The sequence below is a fragment of the Coregonus lavaretus genome (assembly GCF_964263955.1).
Source record: "Coregonus lavaretus genome assembly, chromosome: 19".
Lineage (NCBI taxonomy): Eukaryota > Metazoa > Chordata > Actinopteri > Salmoniformes > Salmonidae > Coregonus > Coregonus lavaretus.
In genome coordinates this window covers 31914435-31940843 of record NC_140006.1, presented here as the reverse complement: position 1 = coordinate 31940843, position 26409 = coordinate 31914435, and the positions used below count along the sequence as shown (strand labels likewise).

Below are 26409 nucleotides of genomic sequence, written 5' to 3'. Positions count from 1 at the left end.
TATGTAGAAGAGAGAAGGAGAGAGAGAGAGTTAGACGGAAGGAGGATAGCGGGGGAGAGATTGGTAGAGGAGAGGCAGTCAGCAGCAATGTGGTGCAGTGTGGATCAGTGCAGAGGCCATTAAAGAGGCCATTAAACTGTCCTAGATACCTGTGTGTGATGGCCTGATCAATATCAAGATTTAGGAGCTCATTCACAGCCTGCCCCTGCCCTGCCCTGTGCTGTACACACACACACACACACACACATACACACACAGCTCAGGTTATTTACACCTTCTCTCTACACAGGTTTAGTCATCTTAATCTCTGTATAGTCAAAAGCACAATCTCCCATTTTATATTTTTTCAGGAACATTATGCTTTAATTTACTTAGGAGCACAGTGTACAGACCTAAGGGTTGTGTGGTGAATTTTAAACATCTACTGTATTAAGGTTAAGGGTTATTTCAGTCAAGGACCGGATGAAAGCGTAATGTAAAAAAACTCCAGAAAACGTAGGAAATGTTCTCTGATGTAACACAATGTCCTCAACAGCATCCATCTCTCCCTCCATCCCTCCTCCCCTCCTTCCCTCCATCCAAGACACTTAACCCACATGAACAGCTGAATGACATCACTCAGAGAGGGACTTTTCTTCCACCTTTTACTGCTTTGCACTGCCTTTATCTTTTTCTCCTGACTGGCACAACGTTGTATCCTAGATTGCGTGCCAACTGCCAAACCAGTCTCCGACCTGAGAACCCTCTGTATCTAAACACTCCTCCTCCCAGTCCACACCACTGAAACTGTTTTTAGAAGTAGTCCCAAAATTCCCACAGAAATGCAAACATCTCTATCTCTTCCATCCTGCAGCCTTCTTCGGGCATGTGAAAACCAGCGAAACCCAGCAAGTTCACAAAAACAGTCTGCGGCTCAGCGGGATTCTAGATACAGTCCTCCCAGATGCAGTCAGGTCCAAATCCAAACAACAAAATATATCAAAGGGATTTGAGCCTCTGACGTTACTTAAACCAGAGGGATGTGAGGGGAACCACGCCAAGGCCCGTTTGGATCCCTACTCATTATGTTTTATGTTTACGCGCTTTGAGTGCATTGAGTCTTTCCATGTGTTGGTGTACACGGGTTGTTTTAGAGTAGGAACAGATGAAGAGACACAGCCATAGTTGACGAGGTGCAGGCTAACTGGGAGAAAAGATGTGCGCTCTATATGACTCCCTTGTATTTATTGAGTAGCTCGTTCATTTGCTCGTTCCTTTTGTTTGTGAGTCCATTGCTTAGTTAATTCATCCATTCAGTCAGTCAGTATATCAGTCAGTCAGACAGTCAATAAATAAGTTTAGTGTCATAGAGTTTTCAACTTTCTTCATAATTTTTACATGGGCTGTTGCTTTTCTCACTGCCTCAATTCACAGCACTTGACTGACTATATGAGAACATAGAGAAGCTGCATGTCAAACCATTTCATCCTCCTCTACTCCTCTCCAGGGCTGGTTGAAGGTGCCATTTTGTTTCATTTGATGCCAGTTTCTCATAAATGTTGTAACTTGTCCCTTGAACCCAGAAACTGGCAGCTAGCTGGAGGCAATCGAAGGAGAATGGCTCTGAATGCTACTGAGCTCCTTAAACCTCAAGATGTCTTTATCTAGTGTCTGAAGTACAACAGAGAAAAAGGAATCATGTAAACCAAAAGACAAGCTTGCCTTCCTTCATTATTTTCATTACAGTCCTCGCCACTAAATCTCTCCTCTGGCTACAGTACAATATGTTATTGTGAGAAGGTTCTAAGCAAACCCACCACACTATCAAAGATAATCCCATGTTCTAGTTAACTCCAGAACCACCAGGACATGACACATTCTAGGACGCGCCAAGAATGCCTGTTTTACGTCTGCAGTTCAAGAGTGGTGGCGCTACTGGCATCACTGGAGTGATTTGAAAAATGGTTAATTGGTTCCCTGACAGAAACGCAGAGAGAGAGAGAGAGAGAGAGAGAGAGAGAGAGAGAGAGGATACTTTTTTGACTTTTTGTCTTTCTTTAATGGTACATCCTCATTTAATTAAAACCTCACCCCACCCCCCACCCCCTAAAATAAAACAAACAAATTACCAATATCCCCTGTACTGCATACTCACCTTTTCCTCTACCCCATGTTACAAAAACAACACCACACATCACAATAACTCAAACCTCACAAACTCTACAACCGTATATCCAGACCATCTTCCTCAGCTATACAGACAGCCCCCCCAACACACCATATTTCTTGAAACATCTCCACACCTTTTATCATTTTATAAAACTCAAATTCCACCCTAAGGCGCGCAGAGACCATCCCATTAAATAATAGTAAAGGGTCTGTTATCCCTCCACCTTTGACCCTGTTCCTCCTTGTTATCCAAATAGCTAACTTTGACTGAGCAAACAGAAAATTCAACAACACACATTTTTCCTTTTCCTTATTTGAATACCTGTACCCCATTATAAACATCCCGACAGTAAAACCCACCCCCAACCTCTCACACAGACATTCCAACTGAGACATTAAAGGCATTAACCTGGCGCACACAGAAAACACATGAATCACAGTTTCACTCATGACACAAAAAGGACATCCCTGTCTGACTCCCGGTTCAACTCGTGCTAACCAGCTGTTAGTGGCCAGGGCTCCATGTAAAACCCTCCACTGGAGGTCCCCTGACCTCTTTGGTACTGGGAGTTTGTAGAGCCCCTTCCATCTAAAACCCACCATACTCTCCGCCCCACATGCCCCCTGCCACTGATGTGCCTTCACTCCTGTTAGGCTCCTAATGTTCCTTACCTTAATGCAGAGGTTGTAGAGGCCCCCTTGCCAGTCCCCAGTCTCTGCCGTCACGTGCAGTGGCGGAAACATTGGTGGCCCCTCCCCCTTTGGCTGCTCAAACACTCCCCTTACCGGCTCAGACAGTGCCTCCTGGACTTCCCCCAGGAATCTCTCCAGCAGCCTAAGAGACGTTAGTCCTGTTTGTTTTACTAGGACTTCTGGGGTTTTCCATCCATCCTCTCCCAGCAGTCGCAGGTCACCCAGCCTTAGTAATCCCGCTGCCATCAGTTGCCTCTTCAGGGTGGCTGACTGAACCGATCTCAAAAGGATGACTGGGTTGTGGAACATAGGCTCCTCCCACACCCACAGCCCAGGCTCCACACCCCCTTCTCGTGTGGGCCTTAGTAGCTGCCAGGCCCTCAGCACCGCAGAGTAAAAATCAGAGAGTCCTGCTGTACTCAGCCCCTCCAGCCTCATGAGGAATAGCTGCCGGTCCAACCCTAATCCCCCAGCTCTCCTCAGCAGCGCGCATGCTGGTTCCCTCCATCCGACATCAGTATGGTACAGCAGTCTCTGTGCCGCCTTTAGTCGGAATGCAGTCACCCTGCTCTCCAGTTCCACCAGGCCCTGTCCTCCTTCATTTACGGACATATACAACACTGCCGACCTAGGCCAGTGATGGCCCGACCAGAAGAAATCCACCAGCTTGCGTTGCAGGTCTGCGAGCAGCCCGGCGGGGGGGTTGAGGACAGCCAGTTTATGCCACAGGGAAGATGCCACCAGGTTGTTGATTATCAGCACCCTCCCTCTACAGTGGGGAGAACAAGTATTTGATACACTGCCGATTTTGCAGGTTTTCCTACTTACAAAGCATGTAGAGGTCTGTAATTTTTACAATAGGTACACTTCAACTGAAAGTGAAAATCCAGAAAATCACATTGTATGATTTTTAAGTAATTCATTTGCATTTTATTGCATGACATAAGTATTTGATCACCTACCAACCAGTAAGAATTCCGGCTCTCACAGACCTGTTAGTTTTTCTTTAAGAAGCCTGTTCTCCACTCATTACCTGTATTAACTGCACCTGTTTGAACTCGTTACCTGTATAAAAGACACCTGTCCACACATTCAATCAAACAGACTCCAACCTCTCCACAATGGCCAAGACCAGAGAGCTGTGTAAGGACATCAGGGATAAAATTGTAGACCTGCACAAGGCTGGGATGGGCTACAGGACAATAGGCAAGCAGCTTGGTGAGAAGGCAACAACTGTTGGTGCAATTATTAGAAAATGGAAGAAGTTCAAGATGATGGTCAATCATCCTCGGTCTGGGGCTCCATGCAAGATCTCACCTCGTGGGGCATGATTGATCATGAGGAAGGTGAGGGATCAGCCCAGAACTACACGGCAGGACCTGGTCAATGACCTGAAGAGAGCTGGGACCACAGTCTCAAAGAAAACCATTAGTAACACACTAGGCTGTCATGGATTAAAATCCCGCAGCGCACACAAGGTCCCCCTGCTCCAGCCAGCGCATGTCCAGGCCTGTCTGAAGTTTGCCAATGACCATCTGGATGATCCAGAGGAGGAATGGGAGAAGGTCATGTGGTCTGATGAGACAACAATAGAGCTTTTTGGTGTAAACTCCACTCGCCGTGTTTGGAGGAAGAAGAAGGATGAGTACAACCCCAAGAACACCATCCCAACCGTGAAGCATGGAGGTGGAAACATCATTCTTTGGGGATGCTTTTCTGAAAAGGGGACAGGACGACTGCACCGTATTGAGGGGAGGATGGATGGGGCCATGTATCGTGAGATCTTGGCCAACAACCTCCTTCCCTCAGTAAGAGCATTGAAGATGGGTCGTGGCTGGGTCTTCCAGCATGACAACGATCCGAAACACACAGCCAGGGCAACTAAGGAGTGGCTCCGTAAGAAGCATCTCAAAGTCCTGGAGTGGCCTAGCCAGTCTCCAGACCTGAACCCAATAGAAAATCTTTGGTGGGAGCTGAAAGTCCGTATTGCCCAGCGACAGCCCCGAAACCTGAAGGACCTGGAGAAGGTCTGTATGGAGGAGTGGGCCAAAATCCCTGCTGCAGTGTGTGCAAACCTGGTCAAGACCTACAGGAAACGTATGATCTCTGTAATTGCAAACAAAGGTTTCTGTACCAAATATTAAGTTCTGCTTTTCTGATGTATCAAATACTTATGTCATGCAATAAAATGCAAATTAATTACTTAAAAATCATACAATGTGCTTTTCTGGATTTTTGTTTTAGATTCCGTCTCTCACAGTTGAAGTGTACCTATGATAAAAATTACAGACCTCTACATGCTTTGTAAGTAGGAAAACCTGCAAAATCGGCAGTGTATCAAATACTTGTTCTCCCCACTGTATATGACACTTGGGACAGGAGCCACCTCCACCTGGCCAGTCTTGACACCACTGCCTGTGACAGCCCCTCCCAGTTCTTCCTGACCCACTTCTCCGAGCCCAGGTACACCCCCAATATTTTAAGCCCTTCACAACCCCACTGCAACCCCCCTGGAAGCAGAGGAAGGGCCCTATCCCCCTATGCCCCACATAACAGAGCTTTGCTCTTTCCCCAGTTTACCTTAGCTGACGAAGCTCCCTCGTACACCTTCAGACTATTCTCTAGTGTCTGCATATCCTGACCATCCCTGACCATCACAGAAACGTCATCTGCATACGCTGACACTGCTATGCCTGTCCAGCACACTCCCTTCAGTCTCCTGCGTAGCAGGCCCAAAAAAGGCTCAATGGCTAGTGTATATAACTACCCTGATAGAGGGCATCCTTGTCTAATGCACCGCCTCACCCAGACTGGCCTACTGAGCCCCCCTCCCACCTTAACCATACATGATGCCCCAGCATACAACATCTTCACATAGGCCAAAAACCTTTCCCCAAACCCAAACACAGACATCACATTAAACAGATACTCATGGTCCACTCTATCAAAAGCCTTCTCTTGATCTCTCGACAAGTCCAACATGTCCCTGATTAAGAACAAGTTGTCCGTGATTAAGCGTCCTGGTATGCAATATGTCTGGTCCTTGTGTACTATAGAGTCCAGATGGGACTTTAGTCTGTTAGCGAGGACCTTGGCAAATATCTTGTAGTCCGCACAGAGCAATGCCAAAGGCCTCCAGTTCTTAAGTTCACACAAGTCCACTTTTTTGGGCAGGAGAGTCAGAACCGCCCGCCGGCAGCTCATCGGCAACTCTCCTACCCCGACGCATTCACGCAACACGCAAAAGAAGTCCAGTCCAATTATTCCCCAGAATTTTTTATAAAACTCCACTGGGAGTCCATCGACCCCCGGTGCACGGCCGGGGGACATCTGGATTACGGCCTCTGCCAGTTCATGGGACAACAGGGGAATGTCCATTTCATCCCTTTGTACCAGAGAGAGCTTAGGGAGTTCGGCAAACAAAACCTGAGCAGATATAAGATCACACAGTTCTGCCTTATACAATTCAGTATAAAACTCCACAGTCCGCTCCCGCATCTCCCCCACCACAGAGGTCACCCGCCCATCCGAAAGCCGTAGACAATGCATACCCTTGGCTTCACCGCTCTGTCTTTCCAAACCAAAGAAGAAGGAGCTGGGAGCATCCATCTCCTTGAGCATGGAGAACCTAGCTCTTACAAGTGCTCCCTTTGCTTTAACCTGGAAAAAACTGCCCAGGTCCCTACGTAGTTCAGCTAGATTAGCCTGGAGGCCTACATTGCCTTGCCCCACCAGCTCTACCTCCATCTCACTAATACTACGTTCGAGTTCCCCCAATACTCTCCTAGCCTCTGAGGATGACAGAGCTGTATACTGTTGGCAGAAAAGCCGAATTTGGACTTTTCCCACATCCCACCATTGACTCAGAGACTCATACTCCTCTCTTCGCTGCCCCCACCTTTCCCAAAAAGTCTGGAAACCTGAGCAAAAAGTGGCATCTTGTAAGAGCTTTACATTAAACTTCCAATAGGATGCCTGCCGAGACCCTGGTGAAATAGACAGCCGAGCCATGGTTATGTGATGATCCGAAAAACCCACCGGGAGAATGGTAGCGCCCAACAGCCTATTGCTCTGATTCCTGGACATGTACAATCGATCAAGCCGGGCTGCACTCACCCTAGCCCCAAAGACCTTCACCCATGTATACTGTCTTGTGTTGGGATGTCTAGTTCTCCAAACATCAACTAGGTCAAATTGATTAATAATGTCCCTTAACACCCCCACTGAGCCTGAATGAGGCTCCTCCCCATTTCTGTCTTTCGTCAAATCCATCATACAGTTCCAGTCCCCGCCGACCACCAGCGTCTCCTCAGGCGCTACGTGTGAGAGTTCCTTTCTAAGACACCCAAATAGAAGCCCCCTCTCTCTCCCTGTGTTGGGCGCATACACATTTATAAAGACAAAACCCCTGTTGTTAATTTCTGCCTTTACTACAAGCAGTCTACCTGTACACACCTCTTTTGAGGAGCACATTTTTACAGACAGACCCGGTACAAAAAGGACTGCCACCCCTGCACTAACATTTGTCCCATGGCTCAGCACACTTGCCCCTTTCCACCAGAGCCCCCAATCAACTTCATTCACCACATCGCTATAAGTCTCATGCAGAAACAACACTTGTACTTTTTTTTGTTTTACATATTCACCCAACACACTCCTCTTTCCCGCATCTCTGGCGCCATTAATATTAAGCGAGCCTACCTAAAGAGTCTCCATAAGAAGTGGGAGAAAAGTCAGCAAAGAAAGAGACCAATAGCAAAGCTCAAAAAGCTCCAGTGCCAGAAAGAAAACTTTCATCTAAACAGTGTCTGAAGGTAGACCTTTACGCACAGTTGTGACCCACTTCCTTAACCTAAACCGTTTCCTGGGTGAGAGGACACCATGCCCCTAATTTTTCATTGCATGTTGCACTGATCTTACAAACTTTCCCGGATCGCAAAAAAAAGCCTCAAGATTAACTTTTTTCCCCTTAGTCTCCTTCAGGAACCTTGACAGTTCCGTCACCGTGTACTTTGACCCCTCTGACTGACTGGCTGTCAGTTCTGGACCCATTGAGGAGGAGTCTGAAAAGAAATCCTCATCGGCTTCTTCTTCAGACTCACCTTCCTCCTCCTCATCTCCATCTCCCACCCTGACCACCTGTCCTTCCTCTCTAGTCGGGGCCTCCCCCCCAGCACCAGGCAACCTGACCACCTGCCCTTCCTCTCCAGTCGGGGCCTCCCCCCCAACACCAGGCAAAGGTTCCTTGGTGCCTTTCATCACACCAGCCTCTGCCCTCCCACCTCCTTTCTTCTCCCCCTTTTTCCTCTTCGGCTTGACACCCTCCTCCACCCCTCCTAGTCGCTTCCGCTTCCCCACTACACTCTCCTCATCCACTAACATAACCTGACTAGACTCAGCCTCATCTACACCACCATCTATAGCATGACTAGACCCAGCCTCATCTACACCACCATCTATAACATGACTAGACCCAGTCTCATCTACACCACCATCTATAGCATGACTAGACCCAGCCTCACCTACACCACCATCCATAACCTGACTATGCCCAGCCTCATCTACACCACCATCCATAACACGACTAGACCCAGCCTCATCTACACCACCATCTATAGCATGACTAGACCCAGCCCCATCTACACCACCACCTATAGCATGACTAGGCCCAGCCTTAACTACACTACCATCTGTCGCATGACTAGGCCCAGCCTCTGCTGCCTGTGTCTCATGGCCCCCTGCACGTTGACCTCGATTTCCCCCACTGGTGTTTGAATCCTCACCTTGTCTACGGCCTTTATGTGGGCACTCAAAACACCGTAGACTATCTGTGCTGGCAAAACCTGCGTAGAGCCCCTCCCCATGCCTCACTTTAAAGTGCACATTTAACTGTTGCTCATTGTTGTTCAGAAACATGACCACTTGCCTCCGCAATGAAACAACGTGCTTGATGGCATCTGCCTGAAAACCTGCCGACAGTACACAAAAACCACTAGCAAACTTACCAAAACGACTCAACTCCTTCCTGATTTGATCATCCGTACTAAACGGAGGCAAATTTGCAACTACCACCCTGGTCGAAGGGGTAGAAAGAGGAGTAATTGGCACCAACACATCCCTTACAAATATTCCGCTTGAAATGAGCCTACCCACCAAATTTGCTCTTTTCATGAACACAACCACAGCTTTGTTCATTCTGGACGCGGAATGTATAAATTCAGCTCCTACCTGTTCGCCGACCGCGAGCAGAACCTCCTCCACCTTAATTCCATTATCGGGAACACACCTGAATCCATGCCGTAACGACAGCGTCTCCTCCGCGCTAGGCTGTGAATCCATCGCTCACACCTCACCGTTCAAATCCCCAGGAAACTAAACCTCTGTCCTCTTCCTCTCTAACTTTGAAAAATAAAAAACAGTGGGTACCACTAAAACAAACAGTGCATTAACCCTCCACCATAGAAAAGAGAAAACAAGGAAAGAAACAACAAATTAGTTAGGACAAGCCCTCCACACCAAACACTCAAACTGCAAAAAACTCCCAGCATGCACTGAGAGAGAGAGAGAGAGAGAGAGAGAGAGAGAGAGAGAGAGAGAGAGAGAGAGAGTAAGGGAAGAGATTGAGAGAGAGAGAGAGAGAGAGAGAGAGAGAGAGAGTAAGGGAAGAGATTGAGAGAGAGAGAGAGAGAGTAAGGGAAGAGATTGAGAGAGAGAGAGAGAGTAAGGGAAGAGATTGAGAGAGAGAGAGAGAGAGAGAGAGTAAGTGAAGAGATTGAGAGAGAGAGAGAAAGTAAGGGAAGAGATTGAGAGAGAGAGAGTAGGTAAGGGAAAAGGGAAGAGTGAGAGAGAGTAGGTAAGGGAAAAGGGAAGAGAGAGAGAGAGATAGTGAGTAAGGGAAAAGGGAAGAGAGAGAGAGAGAAATAAAAAAAGAAAGAGGCAGCGAGAAAGAAAGAGGGAGTAACTGTGAGAGCCTGTTACCCCTCATCTGGATCGAACAGAGGCCCCTATTAGCAGACTATGGTGCGGTGGTGCTGTGTCTTAAAGGAGAGAACTGCAATTAGACTGTTCTGTGAGGGAATTGGCCTTGGACCACTGGTCAGCTGACCAATTACCGGGACGTTTCCGACCAATCGTTGAACTGGGAATTAGTCAAGCACACCGGGAACGTACAGCTGGGAATTGAGGGATGAAAGCCCTGCGTGGATGTGGATTGCGGAATGTGAAATATATTACGCTTATCCTGGGAAGATCTAAATGAGGGAGTTGATGCAAAGGGAGAAAAGGAAGAGGTCACACAAAACTATTCATGTTATTTTCTGGGGGGTTTGGTAATAATGAATGAGCTTTCTGTCCCTTAGGTAATAGATGTGGAATAGACGTGATGGCCCTGTGCTGTATTGTGGAGTTACAGAGTCGTAGATGTGTAATGTGATGGCCCTGTGCTGTAGTGTGGAGTTACAGAGTCGTAGATGTGTAATGTGATGGCCCTGTGCTGTAGTGTGGAGTTAAAGAGTCGTAGATGTGTAATGTGATGGCCCTGTGCTGTAGTGTGGAGTTAAAGAGTCGTAGATGTGTAATGTGATGGCCCTGTGCTGTAGTGTGGAGTTACAGAGTCGTAGATGTGTAATGTGATGGCCCTGTGCTGTAGTGTGGAGTTAAAGAGTCGTAGATGTGTAATGTGATGGCCCTGTGCTGTAGTGTGGAGTTACAGAGTCGTAGATGTGTAATGTGATGGCCCTGTGCTGTAGTGTGGAGTTAAAGAGTCGTAGATGTGTAATGTGATGGCCCTGTGCTGTAGTGTGGAGTTACAGAGTCGTAGATGTGTAATGTGATGGCCCTGTGCTGTAGTGTGGAGTTAAAGAGTCGTAGATGTGTAATGTGATGGCCCTGTGCTGTAGTGTGGAGTTACAGAGTCGTAGATGTGTAATGTGATGGCCCTGTGCTGTAGTGTGTAGTTAAAGAGTCGTAGATGTATAATGTGATGGCCTGTGCTGTAGTGTGTAGTTAAAGAGTCGTAGATGTGTAATGTGATGGCCTGTGCTGTAGTGTGTAGTTAAAGAGACCTAGATGTGTAATGTGATGGCCCTGTGCTGTAGTGTGTAGTTAAAGAGTCCTAGATGTGTAATGTGATGGCCTTGTGTTAGAGTAGCAGTTTGCAGGTAACCACCCCCCCACCCCACCCCCATCTACTTCTCTCTCTCTCTCTCTCTCTCTCTCTCTCTCTCTCTCTCTCTCTCTCCTTTGCTAGGGTCACTGGGAGGGTCGACTTTGATTAATGTTAAGCCGAGTGCTGCATTAAAAGCTGGGGGCAGCCAGTTGGGCCAGATAAAAGTGGAACGAAGGAGTGAGGGATGCAGGATGGGGGGAGGAGAGAAGTGCAGGGGACAACCACCAATCACTGTCATCGCTGGTGTCCCCTGGTAACGGTGGGGACACGTTTTGGCTTCAGCTGGTCTGACCCTTGACCAGCAGCTAGGTACTGACAGTCTTGATACAAAAACAGGTTCATTACAAACAGGGCACTACCACACATAGCTGTGTTTGCAAGCACAGGTGCAAACACACCCACACACAGGCCTTCCAAATGAGGACTAGGCAAACCTTTTATCCATGACTTGCAGAAGTTAACACAGCAGCACAACCATGGGCACACAGCCTCACTGATCCAATCAGTGAGACATGCTGAAACCGTGTAGAATCACAAATATCTGCCTTGTCTTACTATAATTGGCCAAACTGTGTCTGTCTGGCTAAATACATGCGTCTGGGTTTTAGTCTGGGTTCCAAATGGCACACTTTTCTCTATATAGTACACTACTTTTGAACAGAGCAATATGGGCTGTGGTCAAAAGTAGTGCACTTTGTAGGGAATAGGATGGCCCTGTGCTGTAGTGTGTAGTTAAAGAGTTCTAGATGTGTAATGGGATGGCCCTATGCTGTAGTGTGTCTCCCGAGCTGTGCCACTAGAGATCCTGGTTCGAATCCAGGCTCTGTCGTAGCTGGCCGCGACCGGGAGACCCATGGGGCGGCGCGCAATTGGCCCAGTGTCGTCCAGGGTAGGGGAGGGAATGGCCGGCAGGGATGTAGCTCAGTTGATAGAGCATGGCGTTTGCAACGCCAGGGTTGTGGGTTCAATTCCCACAGGGGGTATGAAAAAAAATTATGTATGCACTAACTGTAAGTCGCTCTGGATAAGAGCGTCTGCTAAATGACTAAAATTTTAATTTGGGACACAGGGTCAGTCTGTTAGACTGGGGTCTGGTTCTGGGACACACACCCCCTTCCGATGCTCAGAGTGCAGGGAAGACAACAGCAGCGTTGGGGCCTACTGGGGCTGTCATTAAAAGTGTGTGCTGTGCTGTGCCCAGGGCCGGTAATTGATAACGCGGCCCAGCAGAGCTCTGGGCACTGGAGCGTGTGTTTTAGAAAAGTGTGTGTGTGGGGGGTTTATAAAAAATAGACACCTACAAACAAATACAATAACATGTTTCAGTTTAATACAATACGCTAAAAAACAAGATGTAGATTTATCAATAATGGCTGTTGATGCCGAAAAGGCTTTCGACCGTCTTGAGTGGCCTTTTCTAAGTATTCGAATTCCTAATTATATGCTTCCAGATACTTCCAGATACTTCTGGATACTGTGAAAGATAAGCAAAGAGAAGGGGAGATAATTCCCTTTCCTCCATACACTGGCGGTAACGTATTTCTCCTGTCCAAATCAGGACTAAATTCATACAGACACACACATACACACACACACACACACACACGCACACACACACACACACACACACATTCATACTACACACACATCACAATTGCTGCTACCAGACTCTTATTTACTATTGCTAATACACAGTAATACTGCACAATTTAAACACTTTCTCTGATACTGTGTAAACATTGGACTATACATTTTGCATTCCTGTATTATACTTATGCTTCAAGAATAATTATATTCTACTGAGCCATTTACTTATGTTCGTATTCTTATCTTGTTGTTGAAGTGTCGAGAGGGAACGTGCAAGTAAGCATTTCGTTGGACGGTGTATACCATGTATATCCTGTACATGCGACTAATAATACTTGAAACTAAACGCTGGCCTTCGCCGCTCACCGTCTCCACCCCAACCACCCCTTCCTCTGCTAGCCCAGTAAGACAGGAACGATGAATGATAATAGAGAGATGATAGCAGGGAGGACAAAAGCAAGGGAATGAAGGGGAAATTGCTGGGGCGTTGGGTTAATTCAGAGCCCATATGTGTGCACTCAGGTGTGCTGTGTCTGAATGGGAGAGAGAGCATAAGAGAATTGGCCCACACTGTGCACCCAGGCCGAACCCATTACAAAGAGATGGGATGGAGTTTTATTCCAAAGGGCAGTTTCTTATCAAGAAAAGCATTTAACAATTCATATGGTCCAGGTCTTTGTCCTGCATTAGGTAATGATTTTATTCAGACCCAACGCAGATTGTTACATTGCTGTATTGGAGGCGGAGACCAGCACAAAGAGAGAGAAATGGGGACCTTGAAAAGTGAGGACGTTTTAAAAGATGTGCTGGCTGCCCCACGAAGCTCTGACTGCTGATTCTTACCAGCATGACTTTTGTCTGAGAATTTTGAATGTGTTACATTGTGTTAACTTTGTGTGTAACTTTCATTGCCTTTTTCTTGCATCGTTCAGGCTGTGACGAGGCACAGAGAAACAATTTTGGCTGTAGAGAGTCTACGCGCTTTCCCATACAGAGTGGTTGTTAAACTACCTGTTTCTCTTCCTGTTTCCTGTTTGCAGCCCCCTCGATCGTACCCATCATGCACCAGGTGAGCTCCACCATGAAGAGCTTCACGTTGTCATGGCCACAGCCCGAACAGCCCAACGGAATCATCTTGGACTACGAGCTACGCTTCTATGAAAAGGTAGGCTCTGTGTGTGTCTGTGTGTGTGTTTGTGTTTGTGTGTGTGTGTGTGTGTGTGTGTGTGTGTGTGGGTGTGTGAGCATAAGGGTATAAGGGTATGTCTGCACACACATTCATCTGCTTATACATTGTGTTTATCTGTATGTGTATTGACTCAAAAGATACCAAGAGAAGTTTCTCTTCTGTTCCGAAGCGAAACCCCCAAACCCCCTGGGCTGATAATGTCATCTCAGTTCCACCTCCAGTCCACCTCTCATTCCCACTGTTCTTTGGTTTCCCTGCCTTCCCTGTCGGATGAAGTGAATACCTTGACCTCCACTCCATCCTGCTCCCCTCCCCAGTCCAATTGCGGTAATGCTATGCGTCTGGTGGGGCTAGCATCGACCCGTCTGCTACCGTCTGCTCCTACACAATAGAACCTGCTTTAATAAGATACTAGAGCTGCCCAGAGTGGCTATGGTAGCAGGTTTTATTGACCTGTAGGCTTTTCCCAAGGTGGTTTGGTCGGCTGGTTTGTGGTTTGGTCGGCTGGTTGATGGGTTGGTCGGCTGGTTTGTGGGTTAGTCAGCTGGTTGGTGGGTTGGTCGGCTGGTTGGTGGGTTGGTCGGCTGGTTGGTGGGTGGGTTGGTTGCCTGGTTTGTGGGTTGGTCGGCTGGTTGTGGGTTGGTCGGCTGGTTGTGGGTTGGTCGCCTGGTTGGTGGGTTGGTTGACTGGTTGGTGGGTTGGACGGCTGGTTGGTCAGCTGGTTTGTGGGTTGGTCGACTGGTCGACTGGTTGGTGGGTTGGTCGGTGGGTTGTCCTGCTGGTTTGTGGGTTGGTCGGCTAGTTTGTGGGTTGGTCGGCTAGTTTGTGGGTTGGTCGGCTGGTTGGTGGATTGGTCGGCTGGTTGGTGGGTTGGTCAGCTGGTTGGTGGGTTAGTCGGCTGGATGGTGGGTTTGTCGGCTGGTTGGTGGTTGATCGGCTGGTTGGTGGGTTAGTCTGCTGGTTTGTGGTTGGTCGGCTGGTCGGCTGGTTTGTGGGTTGGTCGGGTGGTTTGTGGGTTGGTCGGCTGGTTGGTTGGCTAGTTTGTTGGTTGGTCGGCTGGTTGGTGAGTTGGTCTGCTGGTTTGTGGATTGAACCAAAAATGGGTCATGAACCAAAATCCAATATGGCCCTTGTGAAACCTTATCACTTCACAGCTTATTGTCATGCAACTACTGCTCATACAACCTGCTGTTTGCTCATCAATATAGATGGTAAAAACCTACGGATGTCTATGTAGCGTGTCCTTCCAGACAAATAGACCCGGGCTGCATTATTCACTAATTGGTTATTAATGAAAATAAGGTTGCCAATTGCATAGGGGAAAGCAGGTGAGGGTTACAGAGAGGGTACTTTCTCTTGCTCTGTCTGTCATTCTCTCGCTCTCTCTGTCTCTCTGTCTCTTTCTGTCTCCTTCTGTCTGTCTCTGTCTGTCTCTCTTTGTCTCTCTCTTTCTCTCTCTGTCTCTCTGTCTCTCTCTATCTCTCTCTTTCTCTCGCTCTCTGTCTCTCTCTCTCTCTCTCTGTCTCCCTCTGTCTGTATCTCTCTGTCTCTCTGTCTCTCTGTCTCTCTGTCTATCTGTCGCTCTGTCACTCTGTCTCTCGCTCTCTCTCTTTGTCTGTCTCTCTCTAGCAGTATGTTCAGGTGAGAGATGCACCATGTGACCCCTGTACATGTGAAAGGGATTGCTTGGTGACATACAGTGTGTGTGTGTGTGTGTGTGTGCGCGTGTGTGTGTGCTTGTTTGCGTGAGTGCGTCAATGAAAGTGCATGTTTTTAACAGGCATCTGAACATATACCCTGAACCATACAGATTGTGTATGATTATCCGCATGGTAAACTTGACATACTCTCTATGTGAAAACCCATATGATCCTGCATAACTTCAACTAAATTCAGTCAGTGTGACTCAACTTTGTATCCTCTGAATGGCTCAGAAGTCTCTCTATATCAGGAACTTTTGTACATTCGTAAAGTGCTGATGTGGTCCTTTAGACATAAAAATCTATTACTGAGGGGTGTCTCACTACTGGATCTGTGTCTATAACACACTCCCCTGCACATGGCCTCTCTCTCTCATGCTCGCACCGCAGGAAACTTATAGCCTAGTTAATGCAGCCATTAAAACCTTATCAAATGTATCAAAATGGCCTTGCCGTCTCATCCTCCCTCCTCGTCCCTCAGACCGTCTCATTATGTGTCTATGAACAGGTGATATTAATAGTAGGATAGGAGCTACGCTAGTAGCAGTCAGTTTGTCTTCAAAAGCAGGGTAGAGAAGAGTTTCACAACATAAGTCATCGTCTTCCCACACAGATCTGTTATACGGTAAATGGGTTGTTTAACTCAGTGTAATACAGTATTAGTGGAGTGCATAGTTACACTTTTTTTGTTGGAAGGACACTGAAGTGTTCATTGTACAATTTAAATAGATCCCCATACAGGATTTGACAACCTCCCGAGTTGTAGTTGTCTAGGTGTTTGTGGCCCAAATAGTGAGAGGGGAGAGGGGGGATTGGGACACAAAGATACCGTTAGGAGAGGGAGAACTGAAAAGAGGTATCCAGTTCTCTTAACGCTATAGGCTTTCCACCAAACAGACCACTACCCCCCTTTCACTCCAGAGTAAGTGGTCCTGGAATTGTGTAATTTGACGAGCAAGTAGAAATGAAGTAAAGGCCATTTCCTCTTTCTTTTCTCCTTCTTTTATTTTGTTCTCCTAAAGTTTGGTACGGTAGGAAATAACTTAGCGAAGGTCAGGGCCTCCATTATGAGTAGAGTGGAGAGCAGGGACGCTCTGAACTGGCTCAGCTGGCTCTGGTTACTGAGGTCTACATTCTACATTGTAGAATAATAGTGAAGACCTTAACACTATGAAATAACACATATGGAATCATGCAGTAACCAAAAAAGTGTTAAACAAATCAAAATATATTTTATATTTGAAATTCTTCAAATAGCAACCCTTTGCCTTGATGACAGCTTTGCACACTCTTGGCATTCTCTCAACCAGCTTCACCTGGAATGCTTTTCCAACAGTCTTGAAGGAGTTCACATATATGCTGAGCACTTGTTGGCTGCTTTTCCTTCACTCTGCCGTCCGACTCATCCCAAACCATCTCAATTGGGTTGAGGTCTGGGGATTGTGGAGGCCAGGTCATCTGATGCAGCACTCCACAACTCTCCTTCTTGGTAAAATAGCCCTTACACAGCCTGTAGGTGAGTTGGGTCATTGTCCTGTTGAAAAACAAATGACAGTCCCACTAAGACCAAACCAGATGGGATGGCGTATCGCTGCAGAATGCTGTGGTAGCCATGCTGGTTAAGTGTGCCTTGAATTCTAAATAAATCACAGACAGTGTCACCAGCAAAGCACCTCCACAACATAACACCTCCTCCTCCATGCTTTACGGTGGGAACTACACATGCAGAGATAATCCGTTCACAAAGACACGGCGGTTGGAAGAGACCTGCTTGGGCCAAGAAACACGAGCAATGGACATTAGTCCAATTTGGACTCCAGACCAAAGGACACATTTCCACCAGACTAATGTCCATTGCTCGTGTTTCTTGGCCCAAGCAGGTCTCTTCTTATTATTGGTGTCCTTTAGTAGTGATTTCTTTGCAGCAATTCGACCATGAAGGTCTGATTCACACAGTCCCCTCTGGACAGTTTATGTTGAGATGTATCTGTGACTTTAACTCTGTGAAGCATTTATTTGGGCCGCAATTTCTGTGGCTGGTAACTCTAATGAACTTATCCTCTGCAGCAGAGGTAACTCTGGGTCTTCCATTCCTGTGGTGGTCCTCATGAGAGCCAGTTTCATCATAGCGCTTGATTGTTTTTGCGACTGCAGTTGAAGAAACTTTCAAAGTTCTTGAAATGTTCCGTATAGACTGACCTTCATGTCTTAAAGCAATGATGGACTGTTGTTTCTCTTTGCTTATTTGAGCTGTTCTTGCCATAATATGGACTTGGTATTTTACCAAATAGGGCTATCTTCTGTATACCCCCCCTACCTTGTCACAACACAACTGATTGGCTGAAACGCATTAGGAAGGAAAGACATTCCACAAATTAACTTTTAAGAAGGCACACCTGTTAATTGAAATGCATTCCAGGAGACTACCTCATGAAGCTGGTAGAGAGAATGCCAAGAGTGTGCAAAGCTGTCATCAAGGCAAAGGGTGGCTATTTGAAGAATCTCAAATATATAATATATTTTGATTTGTTTAACACTTTTTGGGTTACTTCAAAGTTTTTGTGTTATTTCATAGTTTTGAAGTCTTCACTTATTCTACAATGTAAAAAATAGTAAAAATAAAGAAAAACCATTGAATGAGTAGGTGTGTCCAAACTTTTGACTGGTAGTGTGTGTATATATATATATATATATATATATATCTCATTTCTAGCCATATTATATGGTATTCTATGAGTCTTTAACCATGGAGTTACAGTGCCTTCAGAAAGTATTCACACCCTTTGACTTTTTCCACATTTTGTTGTGTTACAGCCTGAATTTAAAATTGATTAAATTTAGATTTTGTGTCACTGGCCTACACACGATACCCCATAATGTCAAAGTGGAATTATGTTTTTAGACATTTTTACAAATTAATCAAAAATGAAAAGCTGAATTTTCTGGAGTCAATAAGTATTCAACCCCTTTGATATTGCAAGTCTAAATAAGTTCAGGTGTAAAAATATAGTGGGGAAAAAAAGTATTTAGTCAGCCACCAATTGTGCAAGTTCTCTCACTGTCACACCCTGGCTCTGGGACTCTATTTGTTGAGCCAGGGTGTGTTTATTCTATGTGTTATATTTCTATGTTGAGGGTTCTAGTTTGTCTATTTCTATGTTGGCCTGAGTGACTCCCAATCAGAGGCAACGAGTGTCAGCTGTTGGCTGGTTGTCTCTGATTGGGAGCCATATTTAAACTGTATGTTTTCCCTTTGTGTTTGTGGGTTTTTGTTCCGTGTTTCGGTCATTGATACCGTGGACTTCACGAGTCGTTTCTTGTTTTGTATTGTTTAAACTTTAACTAATTAAAGTATGTTTGTTCATCACGCTGTGCATTGGTCTCTCCCTGACGATCGTGACAGAAAAACCCACCATGCAACGACCAAGCAGCGTGTCCAGGGGCAGCTCTTGGGCTGGACATGGGAGGAAGCGCCGGGAGAAGAGACGGTGGAGGAGCGCCGTAGAGAGGAGCAACGGCGTGATCAGGGTCGTCGTCGGGCGGTCGAGAGGCAACCCCAGAAAATTTTTAGGGGGGGGCACACGGCATGGACGACGGGGCTGATGGAGGCAAAAGAGGGGCGGATTCTGGAGGCCACCAGGTTACGGATACACCGCCCTGTACGTCCTGTGCGGATGCCTCACACAGAGTGTGTGAGGGTAGGCATTCAGCCAGGACGGGTTGTGGCCGCTCTTCACTCCAGGGCTCCTATCCGTCTCCACAGCCCGGTTCGGCCTGTCCCTGCTCCACGCACCAAGCCTACGGTGTGCGTCGCCAGCCCAGTCCGGCCAGTCCCTGCTCCACGCACCAAGCCTACGGTGTGCGTCGCCAGCCCGGTCCGGCCTGTCCCTGCTCCACGCACCAAGCCTACGGTGTGCGTCGCCAGCCCAGTCCGGCCAGTCCCTGCTCCACGCACCAAGCCTACGGTGTGCGTCGCCAGCCCAGTCCGGCCAGTCCCTGCTCCACGCACCAAGCCTACGGTGTGCGTCGACAGCCCAGCCCGGCCTGTCCCTGCTCCACGCACCAAGCCTACGGTGTGCGTCGCCAGCCTGGTCCGGCCTGTCCCTGCCACTCGCACCAAGTATACGGTGCGCGTCGCCAGCCCGGCCCGGCCTGTTCCTGCCACTCGCACCAAGACTACGGTGCGCGTCGCCAGCCCGGCCCGGCCTGTTCCTGCCACTCGCACCAAGTCTACGGTGCGCGTCGCCAGCCCGTCCCGGCCTGTTCCTGCCACTCGCACCAAGTATACGGTGCGCGTCGCCAGCCCGGCCCGGCCTGTTCCTGCCACTCGCACCAAGTATACGGTGCGCGTCGCCAGCCCGGCCCGGCCTGTTCCTGCCACTCGCACCAAGTCTACGGTGCGCATCGCCAGCCCGGCCCGGCCTGTTCCGGCCACTCGCACCAAGCCAGGGGTGCGAGTCGTCAGCCTAGTAAGGCCCGTCCCTCCTCCACGCACCAAGCCAGGGGTGCGAGTCGTCAGTCCGGTGAGGCCCGTTCCGGCTCCACGCACCAAGCCAGGGGTGCGAGTCGTCAGTCCGGTGAGGCCCGTTCCGGCTCCACGCACCAAGCTAGGGGTGCGCATCGTCAGCCCGGTCCGGCCCGTTGCTGCTCCACGCACCAAGCCAGTGGTGCGCATCGTCAGCCCGGTCCGGTCAGTTCCTGCCTCATGCACCAAGCCAGGGGTGCGCGTCGTCAGTCCGGCACAACCCGTGCCTGGGTCATCGGTGCCAAATCAGGTACCGCTCAACTGCTCCACAACGGAGCTGAAGCTAGCCGCTCCTGCTACGTCCAGGTCAGCTCCAGCCAGCGGGGCCAGACCGGACCAGGGGCGCTATGGGGGGTTTATTGGAGGGTGGTGGGCAAGGCCGGAGCCAGAACCGCCGCCGAGGAGGTATGCCCACCCAGCCCTCCCCTGTTTTGCTCTTATTGAGGCGCGGTCGCAGTCCGCGCCTTTAGGGGGGGGGGGGTACTGTCACACCCTGGCTCTGGGACTCTATTTGTTGAGCCAGGGTGTGTTTATTCTATGTGTTATATTTCTATGTTGGGGGTTCTAGTTTGTCTATTTCTATGTTGGCCTGAGTGACTCCCAATCAGAGGCAACGAGTGTCAGCTGTTGGCTGGTTGTCTCTGATTGGGAGCCATATTTAAACTGTATGTTTTCCCTTTGTGTTTGTGGGTTTTTGTTCCGTGTTTCGGTCATTGATACCGTGGACTTCACGAGTCGTTTCTTGTTTTGTATTGTTTAAACTTTAACTAATTAAAGTATGTTTGTTCATCACGCTGTGCATTGGTCTCTCCCTGACGATCGTGACACTCACTTAAAAAGATGAGAGAGGCCTGTAATTTTCATCATAGGTACACGTCAACTATGACAGACAAAATGAGATTTTTTTTCTCCAGAAAATCACATTGTAGGATTTTTAATGAATTTATTTGCAAATTATGGTGGAAAATAAGTATTTGGTCAATAACAAAAGTTTCTCAATACTTTGTTAAATACCCTCTGTTGGCAATGACACAGGTCAAACGTTTTCTGTAAGTCTTCACAAGGTTTTCACACACTGTTGCTGGTATTTTGGCCCATTCCTCCATGCAGATCTCCTCTAGAGCAGTGATGTTTTGGGGCTGTCGCTGGGCAACACAGACTTTCAACTCCCTCCAAAGATTTTCTATGGGGTTGAGATCTGGAGACTGGCTAGGCCACTCCAGGACCTTGAAATGCTTCTTACGAAGCCACTCCTTCGTTGCCCGGGCGGTGAGTTTGGGATCATTGTCATGCTGAAAGACCCAGCCACGTTTCATCTTCAATGCCCTTGCTGATGGAAGGAGGTTTTCACTCAAAATCTCACGATACATGGCCCCATTCATTCTTTCCTTTACACGGATCAGTCGTCCTGGTCCCTTTGCAGAAAAACAGCCCCAAAGCATGATGTTTCCACCCTCATGCTTCACAGTAGGTATGGTGTTCTTTGGATGCAACTCAGCATTCTTTGTCCTCCAAACACGACGAGTTGAGTTTTTACCAAAAAAGTTATATTTTGGTTTCATCTGACCATATGACATTCTCCCAATCCTCTTCTGGATCATCCAAATGCACTCTAGCAAACTTCAGACGGGGCCTGGACATGTACTGGCTTAAGCAGGGGGACACGTCTGGCACTGCAGGATTTGAGTCCCTGGCGGCGTAGTGTGTTACTGATGGTAGGCTTTGTAACTTTTTTTTCTCATTTTGTCTGTCATAGTTGACGTGTACCTATGATGAAAATTACAGGCCTCTCTCATCTTTTTAAGTGGGAGAACTTGCACAATTGGTGGCTGACTAAATACTTTTTTTCCCCACTGTATGCTTAACAAGTCACATAATAAGTTGCATGTTTAACATGATTTTTGGAAGACTACCTCATCTCTGTACCCCATACATACAAGTAAGGTTCCTCAGTTTAACAGTGAATTTCAAACACAGATTCAACAGCAAAGGCCAGGGAGGTTTTCCAATGTCTTGCAAAGAAGGGCACCTATTGGTAGATGGGTAAAAATAACAAAAGCAGACATTGAATATCCCTTTGAGCATGGTGAAGTTAGGAATTACACTTTGTATGGTGTATCAATACACCCAGTCACTACAAAGATACAGGTATCCTTCCTAACTCAGTTGCCGGAGAGGAATGAAACCGCTCAGGGATTTCACCATGAGGCTAATGGTGACTTTAAAACAGTTACAGAGTTTAATGGCTGTGATAGGAGAAAACTGTGGATGGATCAACAACATTGTAGTTACTCCACAATACTAACATAATTGACAGAGGGAAAAGAAGGAAGCCTGTACAGAATACACATTTTCCAAAACAAGAATCCTGTTTGCAATAAGACACTAAAGTAAAACTGCAAAAAACGTAGCAAAGAAATGAACTTTATGTCCTGAATACAAAGCGTTATGTTTGGGGCAAATCCAACACAACACATCACCAAGCACCACTATTCATATTTTCAAGCATGTTGGTGGCTGCATCATTTTATGGGTATTGTCACGGTTTCGGCCGAGGCTGCTCCTCTTCCTTGTTCGGGCAGGCTTCGGCGGTCGTCGTCTCCGGAGTACTAGCTGCCACCGTTCTATGTTTCATGTTCATTTGGTTTTGTCTGTTCATAACACCTGTCCCTTATTTGTGTCTTAATTGTTCTCTTATTTAGTTTCGTGTGTTTGTTCAGGTGTTATGCGTGATTGTTGATGTCAGCCTGCCTCTAAGAGTTTGTTCTCTCGTTATTGTGTATTTTCGAGAGCTCGCACTGTGTGCGCTTTTCTTGTTGTTTCCGCACTGTGTTTTCGTGCGTAATTGTTCGCGCCACCCGGTTGGGTTGGCGACTGATATTTGTGTTTGGACTTTAGTAAAGTTCTGTTGAAGTCCTCCTGGTTTCCTGCGCCTGATTCCTACTCATCCACCTACACCACTCTGACAGAATCACGCATCACTTCCATGGAATCAGCAGGAGCGACCGCGCCGACATCCGAGATGGCTGAACGTCTTCGTGGTCAGGAGGACCGCATCAACCAGGTCTGTCATGCCCTGGAGGGGGTGATGAATACGCTGCACCGATGGGAGACCAGCGGGGTTCCCACACCTCCACGAACCGAACCAGCCCCATCGGTCAGCCCTCCTGTCTCATCTCCGGAACCTAGTGGGATTCGGCTCTCGCTCCCGAGGGCGTACGACGGCTCCACTGCCGGGTGTCAAGGGTTCCTGCTGCAGGTGGAGCTCTACCTCGCCACCGTACACCCGGCGCCCTCGGGACACGAGAGCGTCTCAGCCCTCATCTCCTGTCTCACCGGCAAGGCGTTGGAGTGGGCCAACGCCGAGTGGAGGAGAATGGACGCCGCTACCACGAACTATGCGGAGTTCTCCCGCCGCTTCCGTGCTGTGTTCGACCATCCACCAGAGGGGAAGGCGGCGGGGGAACGTCTATTCTACCTCCGACAGGGGATGAGGAGCGCCCATGACTTTGCCTTGGAGTTTCGGACCCTAGCGGCTGATGCAGGGTGGAATGAGCGGGCCCATATCGACCATTTCCGCTGCAGCCTCCGGGAGGACGTCCAGCGAGAGTTGGCGTGCAGGGACACGTCGTTGACGTTCGACCAGCTGGTCGACATGGCCATCCGGCTGGATACCCTGCTCGCCACCCGTGGGCGTCCCGGAGGGGGGTTTCGCCCATTCCACTCTCCAGCACCTCCGAGCCGAGCCCTATGGAGCTCGGAGGTGCTGGCGCTAGGGAACGGAGGAGGAGGAGCCCGAGGGGACCCGGCCCTTGCACCAACTGTGGTCGTGGAGGGCACACCGCGGCTAGGTGTTGGGGCGGGTCCTCCAGTGAGGGAGATGGCAGGTCACGCATTGGGGGGTCCCCCCAGGTGAGTAGGCGCCCTGCTTACCCAGAGCTTTCTGTCGTGCACCTAACCTTGCCTGTTTGTTTCCCACAGGTTGCACCTCGTTCCCAGCATAAGGCGCTGGTAGATTCAGGCGCAGCTGGGAATTTTGTAGATCGCCAGTTCTGTATAGAGTTAGGGATTCCCCTCCTTCCAGTGGATAAGCCTTTCCCCGTCCATGCCCTAGATAGCCGTCCGTTAGGGTCTGGGTTGATTAGGGAAGTCACAGCACCCCTTCAGATGATGGCGCAGGAGGGTCATGAGGAGAGAATTCAGCTCTATCTGATTGACTCTCCTGCGTATCCGGTAGTGCTGGGTCTTCCCTGGTTGATGACTCATGACCCTATTATTAGGTGGCGAGAGAAAGCTCTTAAAGGGTGGTCTGCTCAATGTGAGGGGCGGTGTCTGGGTGTTTCCATAGGGGCGACCTCGGTGGAGAGTCCGAATCTAATGCCAGCACTGCAGATTCCCCCCGAGTATGAGGATTTGGCATTAGCGTTCAGTAAGACTAGGGCGGCGCAGCTGCCGCCTCATAGACGGGGGGATTGTGCGATAGATCTCCAGTCAGGAGCAGCTCTCCCGCGGAGCCATGTGTATCCTTTGTCTCAAGAGGAGAGAAAGGCTATGGAGACATACATCTCTGAGTCTCTTAGACAGGGATACATACGGGCCTCCGTTTCACCCGCTTCCTCAAGTTTCTTTTTTGTGAAGAAAAAGGATGGAGGTCTGCGCCCGTGTATTGATTACCGCGGTCTCAATCAGATCACAGTGAAGTACAGCTATCCACTTCCTCTGATTGCGACTATGACGGAGTCACTGCACGGTGCGCAGTTCTTTACAAAATTGGATCTTAGGAGCGCATATAACTTGGTGCGCATTCGAGAGGGTGATGAATGGAAGACAGCGTTTAGCACGACTTCCGGACACTACGAGTATCTAGTCATGCCATATGGGTTGATGAATGCTCCCTCAGTCTTCCAATCCTTCGTCGATGAGATTTTCCGGGACATGCAGGGACAGGGAGTAGTTGTGTACATCGACGACATTCTGGTGTATAGTCCTACCCGTGCTGAGCATGTAGCCCTGGTGCGCCGAGTATTGAGGAGGCTGTTGGAGCATGACCTATATGTCAAGGCAGAGAAATGTCTGTTTTTCCAGAAGTCGGTCTCCTTTCTGGGTTACCAGTTATCTGCGTCAGGGGTGAAGATGGAGGTAGACCGGGTGTCAGCTGTGCGTAATTGGCAGACCCCAACCACTGTGAAGGAGGTGCAACGGTTCTTGGGTTTTGCGAATTATTACCGGAGGTTTATCCGGGGTTTTGGACAGGTGGCAGCTCCCATAACGTCTCTGTTAAAGGGGGGTCCGGTGCGCTTGCGGTGGTCAGCTGAGGCGGACAGGGCATTTGGGAGACTGAAGGACCTGTTTACCTCGGCGCCGGTGTTGGCGCATCCGGATCCCTCTTTACCGTTCCAAGTAGAGGTGGACGCGTCAGAGGCCGGGATAGGGGCCGTTCTTTCCCAGCGTTCTGGCACTCCACCTAAACTCCGTCCCTGTGCGTTTTACTCAAAGAAGCTCAGTCCGGCGGAGCGGAATTATGACGTAGGAGACAGGGAGCTGTTAGCCGTGGTACAGGCCCTAAAGGTGTGGCGGCATTGGCTCGAGGGGGCTCAACACCCTTTCCTCATTCTAACTGACCATCGTAACCTGGAGTACATCCGGGCAGCTAGGAGACTGAATCCTCGCCAGGCTCGCTGGACTATGTTCCTAGCCCGGTTTGTGTTTAAAATCACATACATCCCTGGGTCCCAGAACGGGAGGGCAGATGCTCTGTCTCGGCGGTATGACGCAGAGGAGAGGTCAGTTGAGTCCACGCCCATACTACCGGAGTCTTGTCTGGTTGCTCCGGTGGTGTGGGAGGTTGATGGTGAGATCGAGCGGGCGTTACGCACCGACCCGAGTCCTCCACAGTGTCCTGTGGGTCGGACGTACGTTCCGCTCGAGGTACGCGATCGCCTCATTTGTTGGGCTCATACGTCCCCCTCCTCTGGCCATCCGGGTATCGGCCGGACAGTGCACTGCCTTAGCACGAAGTACTGGTGGCCAACGTTAGCTAGGGATGTGAGGATTTATGTCTCCTCCTGTTCGGTGTGTGCCCAGTGTAAGGCGCCCAGACATTTGCCCAGGGGTAAGTTACAACCCCTGCCTATTCCACAACGACCCTGGTCCCACCTCTCGGTGGATTTTGTTACCGACCTTCCCCCCTCACAGGGGAATACTACCATCCTGGTCGTTGTGGATCGGTTCTCTAAGGCCTGTCGTCTCCTTCCCATGCCGGGTCTACCCACTGCCCTACAGACCGCAGAGGCTCTGTTCACCCATGTCTTCCGGCATTACGGGGTACCCGAGGATATAGTGTCTGACCGAGGCCCCCAGTTCACCTCTAGAGTGTGGAGAGCATTTATGGAACGGTTGG

At 48.8% G+C, this 26409-nt stretch overlaps 1 pseudogene across 1 annotated transcript in view; it reads left to right on the top strand.

Annotated features, from left to right (window-relative positions):
• The window catches only part of LOC311147255 (ephrin type-B receptor 1-like), a 308651-nt pseudogene that overhangs the window by 210231 nt on the left and 72011 nt on the right, over window positions 1-26409 (top strand). Inside the window, exon 6 of the transcript in view lies at window positions 13636-13760. The product of the transcript in view is annotated as an ephrin type-B receptor 1-like (transcript). The remainder of the gene's footprint in view (window positions 1-13635; window positions 13761-26409) is intronic.